A 12,590-nucleotide genomic window follows, 5' to 3' on the forward strand; every position below is an offset into this window, starting at 1 on the left:
TCTCCGCCCAGCCTGTACCTGTGCCTGGGATTGCCCAGACCCAAGGCAATCAAGGTCCCTCTGGATGGTGTTGTTTCCTTCCAGCATGTTGACTGCACCACATAGTTTGGTGTCATAATTGATAAAAGCCATTTTTTAATACTACTTGCTTCTTAGTCATTCAGCATAGATAGCCCTGAACAGAACAATAAATATAGAAACTAATAGAGAAGTAACTTGACACTGTCCTGCAAGACATCCTTTATTTTTACAAATCTCAGTTCTTCTGAGATTATATAGGTGTCCAAACAAAGGTACTTCCTGGGCCAGTGAAGTAATATGATAAAACTAATTGCAGATTCCCAGTATTTTGGTGACCCCACCTAGTGACTTCTCTGTGTTACCAACAGTAAAGCTGCTGACTGGAAAATTGCCAGCTTACTACTGTGCATTGGAACAACTTTTTTCTATTTAATGTTGTTTGATAAATTTCTATTGAGTTGTTGCCATAATAAAATGCTGTAGAAAGCTCAGTTGCAGGATCTGCTTAATGCATTCTGTCTTGTGCCACCTGCTGTGCTTGTCTGATGGATGCCATGCTTCCATTCAGGACTTCTCCCTCGTAAATACAAATGTGTGAACAGAAAAGCTTTTCCAAGTGCTCTTATTTACAGTCCTGGAAAATGGACTGAGATCAACGCACAAGGTCATGAGGTGCCTAGGGAAGACTGTAGCACTTATTTCCAGAGAAATCATAGTGGCATAGCTTCTTACTCACTCACAAGCTGCATGTGACATTGTCATTTAAAATACATTCTCTGATCCGTCCAGAGCTGGTCAGCAATTCAAGGTATGTGCCTTTTATGGAGCTGAGTTGTTCATATGCTCTGTAGAGCATTGATTCTAATCAGCTTGAAACAACCCAGCATTTTAGTTTGTATTTCATAAGAAGATGCTCATACCTAAAGGAGTTGGCTAACTTTGTGTTTGAATGAATGAGAGAAGCAAATAAATGTTGTCTCAACATGAGTTATCCCACTGAGGGAAATACAGAGGAAGGCCAAGCGTATAGGTCTTGCTGCTTTAGAAGAATGAAACTGACCCAGAAACATAATCATACTAACTTCAATGGGAGTAGCAACACGTGGGGCTGGAGTCAGACCCAAAGTGTATGCTTGCTAATTTTTACCTAAAGAGGCATTGTCTAAAGGAGTCATAACAGGGGTAAAAAACATCCCACTTACTAGAAAAAAAAAATAAAGAAAGAAGTTGCTTTGTTTCTAATTTAAGATATATCACTCAGCAGTGTTGGACCTGAGAGACTGTGTCCTTGCAGGATTCAGCAGGTTTAGAGGAGCTATGTTGTGGACATGCTTATGTGTCCATGAGGTAGATGTTAAAATAAAACTTACAATGGGTCATACACAGAATATATCAAGCTCTGAGTGTGTGTAAATGATACATGAAGTGGACAAAATGGGTGTCTGCATAACTCCTAACATGGGAAGAATTTCTCAATATGAGAGGAGTACCATAGTACCAAACAAATTTTGATTGTGATATTAAGCAAAATAGTGCTGTAATACAGACCCAAAGACTCCCCTGAAATTGTGGAGGTATTTGGGAAAGGCTGGCTCAGGACTTCATTGTTGCTGCTCCAGAAAGGTTGCTCCCACCAGGGGCAGATGTGGATGTTTCTGGACTGCAGCTTGGGTTGCAGTGGGAAATGACATGTTGGTGCCTGGTGTGAAGGGAGAGGTCCAGCACTCATCATTGGCTGCCCCTCCTGCTCTTACCTCTCCCTTTGCCCTGGCTGGCTGCAGGAACAGACCAAAGGAGCAAAAGGGCCATGCTTGTTCTGCTGCTACTGAAGGTTGTCAGTTAGTTGGCTGTTCAGCTTGTACTGGGGCTGGTGCTGCTCAATGCTGCTACGGGTGTGTGAAATAGATAGTGCACACAGTATTTCACACAACCTATTCTCTAAGCAGTGCAGTGTAAGACTCTTCTGCTGGAGAAAGATTGCAGCCCTGGCTCTGTGGCAGGCTTACTTTTCTGTCTGGACCTCAGTCAGACAGATGTTTGTTTCCTAGATAGACAAACTGTCTGTCTGTAAAACTCAGTATGAAGGATACTGTGAAGAAAACAAACTGCTGCCATTCTCTCCTATACCACTACTTCAGTGAGTAATGCTTCCTTGGCTGTCTTGTGTTCAGCAATCCTTTCGTCTATGCTATGTGCATGCCTGTTGCTTAGTATCGTTTGTTTTTATTTTGGTCTTTCTAGGAGAGGCTGTGTAGAGATCAGGCCCAATCTGGCTTCCTCTAAAGTCTGAGAAAATATTGGCCTTGAACCAGCAAAGCACTTAACAGTCCGATAATGCTCCTATAAAATTCAATGGCAAGACTCCCACTCACTTCAGCAGTGCAACCCCAAGCACTGGGATTACTCAGTTGCTTGAAGTTATGTATATGCCTGAGTATTCTGCTGTTTGGAACCCTAACCAGTAAAGGCAGGTCTGGAAACAGGGACTACCATGGAGAAGGCCACCAAATATTAATCACCAAATATTGTCTCTGTCAAAGCTAAAATTTAGAGTGGCAGTGACCATTATGTGCCCTGGCAGCACTGATACTTGGCACAAAGACTCAGCCTTTTTGATTCACGTTGGGCAAAGTTCCAAGGTGCAGTGGTGTTATTTAATGGTTTTGATATCTGAAATAAATTAATTGTGGGATATTTCAGAAATATTGAACAGAAATGGAAACTGGAAATTCTTTCTGAACCTGAAATTTAAAATGAAATTGAGTTCTGAAAAGAGAAACCAGTGCAAATACTTGTGGGGTTTCAGAGACACAGCACAGCTGTGGAGTCCCATCTGCTTTACGGGACAGTATTCAGCTCTGTTGTCTCCAATGCTATCAAAATCTGCAAAGAAAAGTATTTTTTATCACTGTTTCCTGTTATTTTGACATCTTCCGTATTCCGTTTACTCCACAGAGCAGATTCTTTGGTGTGTTTATCAAAGTGACAGCCCAGCCTTGTGCTTTGCCACGGCTCCCATGAAAGGCCATGCAGAAATGGAGATTTAAGCATTGAAGGGTTTGGCACAAAAGCCACTACACGCTGTGAGAAGTGGAAATGTAATACGCTTTGAACAGGCTCAGATCAGTATCATTTAGACAAAAGCATAGTATATCACAGCCAGAAGTTGATTGTTTCAATCTGTTCTTGTTTAAACCCTGCTTAATGACATATTCAGAGCGAGAATGTTGTGTGCACTGGTACCAATGGAAGTTTAGCACTAAATTCACCTGAGCCCTGGTTTTGCCTACAATGTATAAGGCTTCTTGGTAACCTGACCTCTAGGTAATCCAGTTACAGATAGTTTTCACCATAGCGTGATTAGACTTACTATAGAACTCCATTAAATTCTGGTTTTGCATAAGCTAATGCACAACCATGCATGCATACATAACAATCTACTTCCCATATATGCGCTTACGATAACCAACTGAAAATTTGGACAGTGATATAATTATTGCATGTAACTGTAGTACCTCCTACTACATACCTGATGAATGACTGCAGCTACCCCTCGAAGTGGGACCCTTGACTCCTGTTGAAAACCATACCTCTAAAATCTGAGGCTATCAAAAAGTTGTGCTCTAACAAAAGTGCAGGACATTCTGATAACTATCAGATCCCTTTCAGTAACTGTTCCATTTTCAATTCCGCCCACAGAAAATGCGTGTTTGTAAAAAAGGAGTGAAAAAGATCAGCACAAACGAATACACCTAATCCCTAATAAAAGAACTGCCAAAAATAAAAATGTGCCAGCAAAAGTAAAGGAAAAAAATGTTGCAGGGTTGATGCCATCATTTGCTTGCTTAACACCACCACTACAAATCTGCATATACGCTTTGCCTTTTCAATGGAAATGCTGAACTGTACCCCTTGGAAATACTGTTTCACATGAGCTAGAAAGTAATATACGTCACCAAGCTGGCAGGTAGCTGCCAAAGAGTAACTTGTGGCTTTGAGTCCTAGCTGTATTTCTGTTCTAAGCTCTGACCTTGAATAGGTTTGTCAAGAAGAGAGGCAGTGGGTTTTACTGTGCGAGCTCTTCTACATTTGCTTCCTCTATATCGCTGTCTGTTGTAACAGGGATAACAGAGCTCAGGGGAACTCATGGGCTTCCCCATCACAGGGGCTGCATTCTTAAAGGAAAGAAAGCCTTGTACATAAATTATGTGTACTAATATACTGTTCATCCCACGCTCCCCATGACATCCATAATCACCCAGCAGGACTCGGCGTGTGTTTCAAGTGAACATGAGCCACCCTAGTTTAAATCAATGTGTTCAGTCGGTTTGCACTATCTCAGTATTGACACTCACCCCATCATGCTGCATGACAGTGAACAGCTGACAGAATAAATCAGGGATCCTGGACATTACAAGAACTCACTTGACCTTACTTGACTTGACCTATAATATCTTGTTGGCACAGGAGAAGAGTAGACTTTCTCTAGTAAAGTAATCATATCCTCACTAATTTTTCTTCATCCTATTCAGAGCCCACTGTTGTGTGTGCATGGAGTGAGGGGATTTGTGAGGGAGGAAATACCTTTTCCTTCTTGAATATTATTCTAGGAAACCGCAATATAAATCTTTATTCACTAGGGAAGTATTTGTACTGTGAAAAATGTTAATAGAAAAAAAATCTTGTATAAACTGAATTGGAAGTGGGAGTGAGAAAGGTCCACTGCTTTATTCCTGAGCCTGATCATTATTTTTCACTGGAGAGACTGGGGAAGTGTAAATTTTAATAACTATGTTTCTACAAATGACCACAGGGTGTTAACTTTGCATGCTAATCAGAAAGTAATGGCAATAATCTGCTGCCAGAAGACTAGAAAACAGGACAAATTTGTCAAATTTGACACTCCAGCTCTTCTATGCATTGGAAATCTGACTCAACCAACCACGTGTACTGGGGGAAGTGTTCAAAACTTAAAGGCACATGAGGTCTTTGCTCATATAAACTTCCCTGTGCCAGAATGGAGGTCATTGGGAGACTTAGTGAGCAAGACCGTCAGGCATCTATTTCTGCATCTTCCACAGGCAGATATCAGATAGATGAAAGAGATGCTAATGAATGCTGATCGGATAGTATTATGGTGGCTGAAAAAGATAGTATAAGCACATTGCAAGTTGGTTTGTATTTTCCCACACTTTTTTGCCCTAGGTAGAGTTATTACAATAGAATAGTGGCAGAAATTTATACTATTACTTTATGTAAGCATGCTACAGCCTGAACAACTAAACCGCTCACAGTAATATAAAATATATTGCAGTTTAGCCACTACAGTTCTTACAAGTCCATTCAGACTGAGACTGCTCATTTAATTTCTTGTGCTATTTTCATTGTTTCTGTCAAAGCAGATTTTCTTCTAATGGAAGCTCTTGTGATTTCTGAATGATTTTAGTAATAATCTAACCAAGAACGTAATTTTCCTACCTTGATTCCCAGTGAATTATTAAATAATGCATACCATTTATTCTCACATAGAAATTTCTTGCTGAGATCCATGACCTGCTGGAATTAGCTCTGAAGTGTTTGAAATTTTGGTAGTCATAAGTTTTACATATAAAACTTTTGCATGGATTCTTCCTTTTGTTTCTAAGCTTTGCATGCTCACAGTCATGAAATTTTTTCCTTTGTACTATGGGTGTATTTGTATTTACCTTTTTGTTTTTTAGTAATTTTGCCAGCATATGAGTGCTTGATATTTGATACATATTTGAGTCACACAAGTGCCTACATTTTCTGAAAATAAGTATTTTGACACAAGATCAGTCCTCATTCACCTGAAATGACTCACAACTGTGCAAGTGTGGTTTTAGTTTCTTAGACATAAATTAGCCATGACATCCTGAGAAATTAATCCCCAACTTTTGAAGAATCAGTTGTTTAGTTTCATCCAGGGTGAGACAAGAATTGCAGCTTCCATAACAGTCAGGTGCACAGAGGACATCACCTGTCACCTTGTTTAAAAATTCTAGGGGTAAAGGCAGTATTCGTTAAACAGATTATATCACAGTAACAGTGACAGCTTACAGTTTCAGGGTTCTGATCTTCTTTCAGACATTTATTCATCCAATACCCATTTTTTTCCTTTTTTTTTGTCTTGAGGAATTCATGTTTCATCCTAGGTTATCAAGTTGGCACTGTGGTAAAGAGAATGATAGACTCATTAGTGAGTTTTCTATTGGCAAGATTCCACCAGCTTCAGTGAAATTATGCTTGTTTACATGCACTGAAATTTGGCTTAGTGCCTGGATGTGCAATAAAAATTATCTACCTGCTCCTACTTTTTCAAATAGAGACATCCTGTGCATATCTTGGCTTTCTTCTTTCATTCCATTTAAATCAGAGGGAGTCTCCAGATAAGGAAAACCTAGCAGATATGCATAGTGGAAAGCATTAAACTGATACGACTTTAGCAGGAAGTTGCTTTAAAAAGGACTTGGAAATATTTTCAAAATGGTGCAAGGACTGACAAGTGACAGAACTGTCTCTTCTATTCCAGAACAGATGCTGGGTCTTCAGCTGGAACCATTTCATTTGCTTGACTCTTGTAAGCTTGTTTTGGAAAGAAAGACTTTCCCATTCATGCCATTTTATGGAAAAATACAAAACCTTTGTCTCCTGTAAAGATCATATCTTTCCCCTTATGTAGTGCCACATGTCAGTGGCAGGGAGCTCTCTTATATGGCAGGTCTGCCTAAAAGCTTCTTGTATCCGTGCCCTCACTGCCTAACAGCCTGTTTTTCTAGTGTGCCCTTAAATTTTCAGGAATTTGCCAACACTTTCCTTGAATTTTTGTTTTTGAATAAGGACATTTTCCTACTTCATAGCCTGCCACTGGCTTTAGTTAACTAATTAATGTTATTATTTTTAATAGCCAGAGGTTGTAGTCCTTTTCTCTGGGAAGTAAGACTCCTGACTTGTGACCGGTGTATAGTTGGGAGCTGTGGGCCCTGTGTCTCCCGCTTCATGTCAGGGAAGATATTTTGTTAAATTCCATTTCAGTGCAACTTATTTTGGAATTATGCATTTGAGGTTTCTGTGGAGCTTCTTGAGTTACTCGTTTATAGCAATGCTGCAGGGTGCAAATCATAACTCATTTTCCAGAGGTTTTTTCCAATGAGGCAACACTTACAAATTTAAAGTAGTATTTTCAGATGAAAAAGAAAGGTTTCTCAGTAAGCCAGTTCCATGCCTTAAGGCTTTAAAAAATAACTTTTATTTTGAATGATTCAGGTCTAATGGGAGTTCTTATTTTCTGCCGTGTAATCTGAAACTTAGTATTTTCCTTATGAGCCTAAATATAATTATCTGTTACATTATACCAACTTTAACTGATTTTACGATAGGGAATTCAGTTGCAGGTGTTCAAAGCAAAAGGAAAAACCAGAAATATGATGTCACCATCGATACATGTTAGAGTTACATTTCAGAGCAGTATTTTACCATTCGTGTCTATAGACATCAATTCTGATAGACATGAAATTCACATTTTTCTAAAAGATCACAATGCCCTTTTATTATTTATTTTAGTGGTAATATTGACCAGAATTAATTTCACTGCTAAAAGAAATCTTTTTCACAAGAAGTGATATGCTTTAAGGACATTTCATAGAATGATCAATAGTTTGCGTTGGAAGTGACCTTGAAAGGTCATCTCGTTCACCCCCCCTGTAATGAGGAGGGACATCATCAACTAGTTCAGGTTGCTCAGAACCACATCCAACCAGGCCTTGAACATCTCCATGATGGTGCATCCCCCACCTCTCTGGGCAACCTGTGCCAGTGTTTTACCATCCTCATTGTAAGAAATTTCTTCTTCATGTCCAGCGCAAATCTCTCCTCTTTCAGTTTAAAACCATCACCCCTTGCCCTGTCACAACAGGCCCTGCTAAGAAATCTCTTCACATCTTTTTTCAAGCTCCTTTTAAGTATTGAAAGGGCAAAAAGGTCTCCCCTTGGTCTTCTCTTCTCCAGGCTGAACACCCCCAACTCTCTCAGCCTGTCCTCATACGAGAGGTGTTCCACCCCTCTGATCATTTCTGTGGCCCTTCTCTGGACTCTCTCCAACAGGTCTTTCCTGTACTGAGGACTTCAGAACTGAACACAGTACTGCAGGTGGGGCTTCACCAGAGCAGAGGGGCAGGATCACCTCCCTTGACCTGCTGGCCACATTTCTCTGGATGCAGCTCAAGATGCAATTAGCCTTCTGGGCTCCAAGCATATATTGACAGCTTATATCCAATCTTACACCCACCAGTAGTCCCGAGTCCATCTCCTCTGGGGTGCTATAAATCCCTTCATTCTCCAGCCTGTATAGACACCGGGGGTTTTCCTGATCCAGGTGCAGGACATTGCACTTTGTTTAACATCAAACATCATGGCTAAATGTGTGTTTCTTTTTAACTTGGAGCTTAGCTTTAACTTAACTTGACTTTAACTTTAACTTAACCTTAACTTAGCTTTAACTTAACCTTTTAAACCCTGTTTTGTGTCATAAAATCTATTCTTGTGAACAGCAATTGAAGTTATTGCACTGGTGTGTGTGTTGTGATAAAAATAGTAAAATTAGCAAGAGACAACTGAAAAAGGCTACTGTGCTTTTGGGTAGATTGTCCCAAATAATCAATGAAGTAACCTTTTATACAACAGGGCAAAATCCAGAGAGTGTATTTGGTTTCTAGCAAGTGAAACCTGAGTTATGGATAGAAAGATCTTTGCAAGGATGGTATATCTGATGTTTGCAAGAAGTAAATGAAAGCTTATAATGGTGTTGGATAATAGGAACGGATGGGGGGCCATAGGAAGTCAGCTTTTGTGAAGTGCTAAATATCCATCCGTTTTCATTGTACACACTTGAAGTGCTGAAACCTGCTGCAAGAATCATCATTAAGGTTAGGATCTCCAGGGGAAGTAATGGAAATGCAATTCACATCATCCAAGACGTCTGCAGCAAGGCAGTTCTGCTGGAGGCAGGGGACAGTCCACCAGTCAGTGGAAGAGCCCATGCACCCATGTGGTGCCCAAGCACTCCCTGGGTGGGTGCTAACAGCGGCAGGGTATGATGTATACATGAATGCCGACACCACTTCAGCATCTTGGCTGGGTTTTAGAAAGAAAACAGAAGCCTGACGAGGGCTGACTGCCGGCAGGAGAGAGTGGGGTCAGGCTCTATTTGGAGCTCTGACATGGGCGGATGCCGCAGTTCTGGAGAGGGGACAAGAATTTGGCCACGCTTCTGCAATTAGCATTTTCAGCTCCAAGTGGCTCCCGCTCTACATGTGCTTTCTTTGATGGCCCTTCTGAGTGGTCTGACTATGCATGTGCTCAATGAGGGGAGGCTTAACACCCAGCTCCAGGTTTTAAATTTCACAGAAGAAGCCAGATGCCTAGAGGCCAGGTATTCAGTGCCTAATATGTGGGGGTTAACTCTCTTATTGTATCTACCTGCAAGTATTTGACCTCAAGGATCACAGCTCCAATTAAACGTTGTAGGAAATGGAAAACTGCACCCCATGCAGCCCCTGCACACAATTTTAAATAGTTATATATATAGGTCTGTGGCAATTCTTTGTGTAGGCACGTGTGGGGATTCCAACAATAAGCCCCCAGTAAGCTGTATGCAAGAAGCGAGAGGTTCTGCTTTGGAATGCCATGGACAATTTTAATGGCATGCTGCAACCTCCTTTTCTCTTCTGAAAACATTTTCTTCATTTGCTTCTGATTCCAAACTGACTAAGAACTGTGTTACAGAGCGGAGAAGTAAATGCTGCTTAAATTGGTTCCTTTTTTAAACTTTGCTAATGAGTTTCGTGTTGTGATTATCTGCTCCTTTATATTCTGAAAACGAAATTAATGAGACTTTCTGCCAAGCTGAGGGATTGGGCTGACAGAATGTGACTTTAATAGGGGGGAAGGAACAGCAAAGACTTCACATCACGGCGTGGCTTTCTGTTCATCCACCTACATGCGGAGACAACTGTAAAAATGAGAGTCAAATTGCTCCTAATTTCTGCACTTGACATATCATAATTTTCTACCTGCCACTGGGGCTTTTAATGCTGGGTTTTCTGTAAGCCCCATGCCAAAATGAAGGAAGAGTGTTGCCTGAGGCAATTTCCAAGATTGAGAGTCAACAGAAATAAAGTTCATGCCCCATTGCTGGGAGGAAAAGAGCTGGGGTTTGCTGCAGGAAACTTATGTACAGGTAAAGGATGGTGATGAGTTTCTTTTCCCATTAGAAAGTTAAGCAACCATGTGGTGGCTTTTTAACACACTTCAAAGTGTTAAAAAATGTCCCACTGACCCTGCACCATGCAGGACTCACTGTCCCTCACTGCATGCACAGCCTGCACTGGTTGAACACAGAAGGTGTATAGAGGGTGGGCAGTGCTGTGCAGGCCCTCTCCTTGCCCTCAATGCACTGATCTGTCAGAACCACTCCACTGACACCATGTGTTTGTCTCTAATGTATGATACTGATATGTGGCCACGTACAGGGCTCTGTGTGAAACACAGCTGATGCCCTCTTGGGTCAGGCATGGGCTAATCTGGACTAGAGCACATCAGAAGCAGTAAGGTTGTCCTGTGGGTGCACATGTTGGAGCACTTGAAGTCCTCTTTACCCCTCCTCCACTTGTGCCCTGCTCTCTTGTGCTGATGCTAAGAGTACATTCTGCTCAAGCATATCATGCTCAATACCAAGTCTGCTGCCTGGGTTGGATAAGACAGTTCTGCTCACACTTTTGTGCTGGATACCATCTTTCCTAGGCTTTTGGGGGTCCAGCAATGAAAGAGAGAATTTAAGTTCCCAAGAGTAACTTGGGAGACAGGATCTTTGCCACTGTTTCAACAGGGAGCGCAGAGACTTCCTGGCTGACCTAATCCAAATGTAAATGCTGCCATTATCATCTCTACTTCCAAAATAATACCTTCTGTCAGTTTGCAGCATGTATTTTTCAGGGCAAGGTGTTATAAAATTACTAAAGTGAGTCACGGGTTTACCTTGATATGGAGCAGTATTTGGCTAAATGTTTGAAACAATTTTAAGGCTTCTAGATATGCTATACTGGATAGCGCAGGAGTTTTGGTCTGGGAACTTCTAATCCCAGACAAGGAAGGAGTGTGTGAGGATATGTCACATTTGAGGGCAATGAACTGACTTGTTTTGTTAGCCAGGTCACCTGGGTCTCATTAGCCGCAGTCCAGGGCTATAAAAGGCCCGGGTGTCTTTTTGAGCCAAAAAGATAGTCTGTGAGACAGTGCTCTGAGTGGGAGTATGCCATACCAAAATGTAACAGCATTACAATGCACTTGGTATTATTTTCCACCCCTTTCCTTGTGCCTCCTAGTATTTTCTTCAGTTGGGTAAATGCTGTTTGCAAAGCTCAACACAGTGATTTTCAGATTATAGCTGCACTGGGCAATGTGATAGGTATCCAGAGATGCTCAGACTATTGTGGTTTCTAAGAAGCTGTATGGCTGCACCAGCATTAGTTTTTTATATGTCTAATGAACTCTGCTTACTTATTAGGCCTAATTATTCAGAATGGGTTTTGCACCAACAGGTTCTATTTTACATCATAGCCGCTAAGCTTTTTTTTTTATATTATTTTCTCTACATTTTAACTCCTTCTCCCATTTTGCATTTTACTGCATTTGTCACCATTGTCTTTCATCTGACGTTTTCACTATTGGTTACCAGCTTTCTTATAAGCCTTACTGGTCTTTTGCAGGCTTGGTGAACCAGAAGGACCATCCAGTGTTGTTACCTTGGTAGTGCTCTTCTCTGGTCCTTGCACTGTTAGGACCTCAGTCTTAACAGTGAAAAAAAATGAAAAACATGAAAAAACATTTATTCAGGTTTTCAGGATATATCAAGAACCCATCTCTATAAATGTTAAAATTCATAGGGTATCCACTGTTAATTCTGTTCTGTACCACTCCTTGTATTCTCACTTTAAAGCATTTTTTAATACAAATCAGAGATTCCTTTCCATCTAGTGAGTAATTCACCTTTAAGAAGGAGAAGCAGGAGATGGAGTGGAGATTGGTTTTTCACTGCCTTGTATTTTCTGTGTATTTATTTTTCCAAAGACATTTAAGAAACAAATACAGAATGAAGTAGTACCTTTTTTCTTGGTTTTGCTCTCCTCTGACAATTCCCCTTTCCTTCCCTGTCTTCTGTGCTGTAGAAAACTTCAGGCTAATGAATAAGTTAGGAACTGACAGAGAGAGAGTGTATTTTCCTTAGTCATTTACCTAACTGCAAAAAAGTTTTAGGAAAAAGCCTTGAAGGAGCTTGTGCTCCTTGAACAGAAGTTTGTTGGCTTGACTCAGTGCTGGGTTACTCTGGTTGTTTCTGAGGTGCCCTTAAGACTTGCTCTTGCCAAAGGTGAAGCCTGTCCACAAAGGTGAAGATCTTCTCGGAGTGAACTGACTGAACTTCATGTGCTCTCCCTACACAGGCTTTTCAGATGGGGAACAATAGCTCTAAGGGGTATATCCTTGGGAGTTTCATT

The sequence above is a fragment of the Pezoporus occidentalis genome, unplaced genomic scaffold (genome assembly GCF_034315485.1).
Source record: "Pezoporus occidentalis ecotype Australia unplaced genomic scaffold, CSIRO_AGI_Poc_V1 ctg181, whole genome shotgun sequence".
Classification (NCBI taxonomy): domain Eukaryota; kingdom Metazoa; phylum Chordata; class Aves; order Psittaciformes; family Psittacidae; genus Pezoporus; species Pezoporus occidentalis.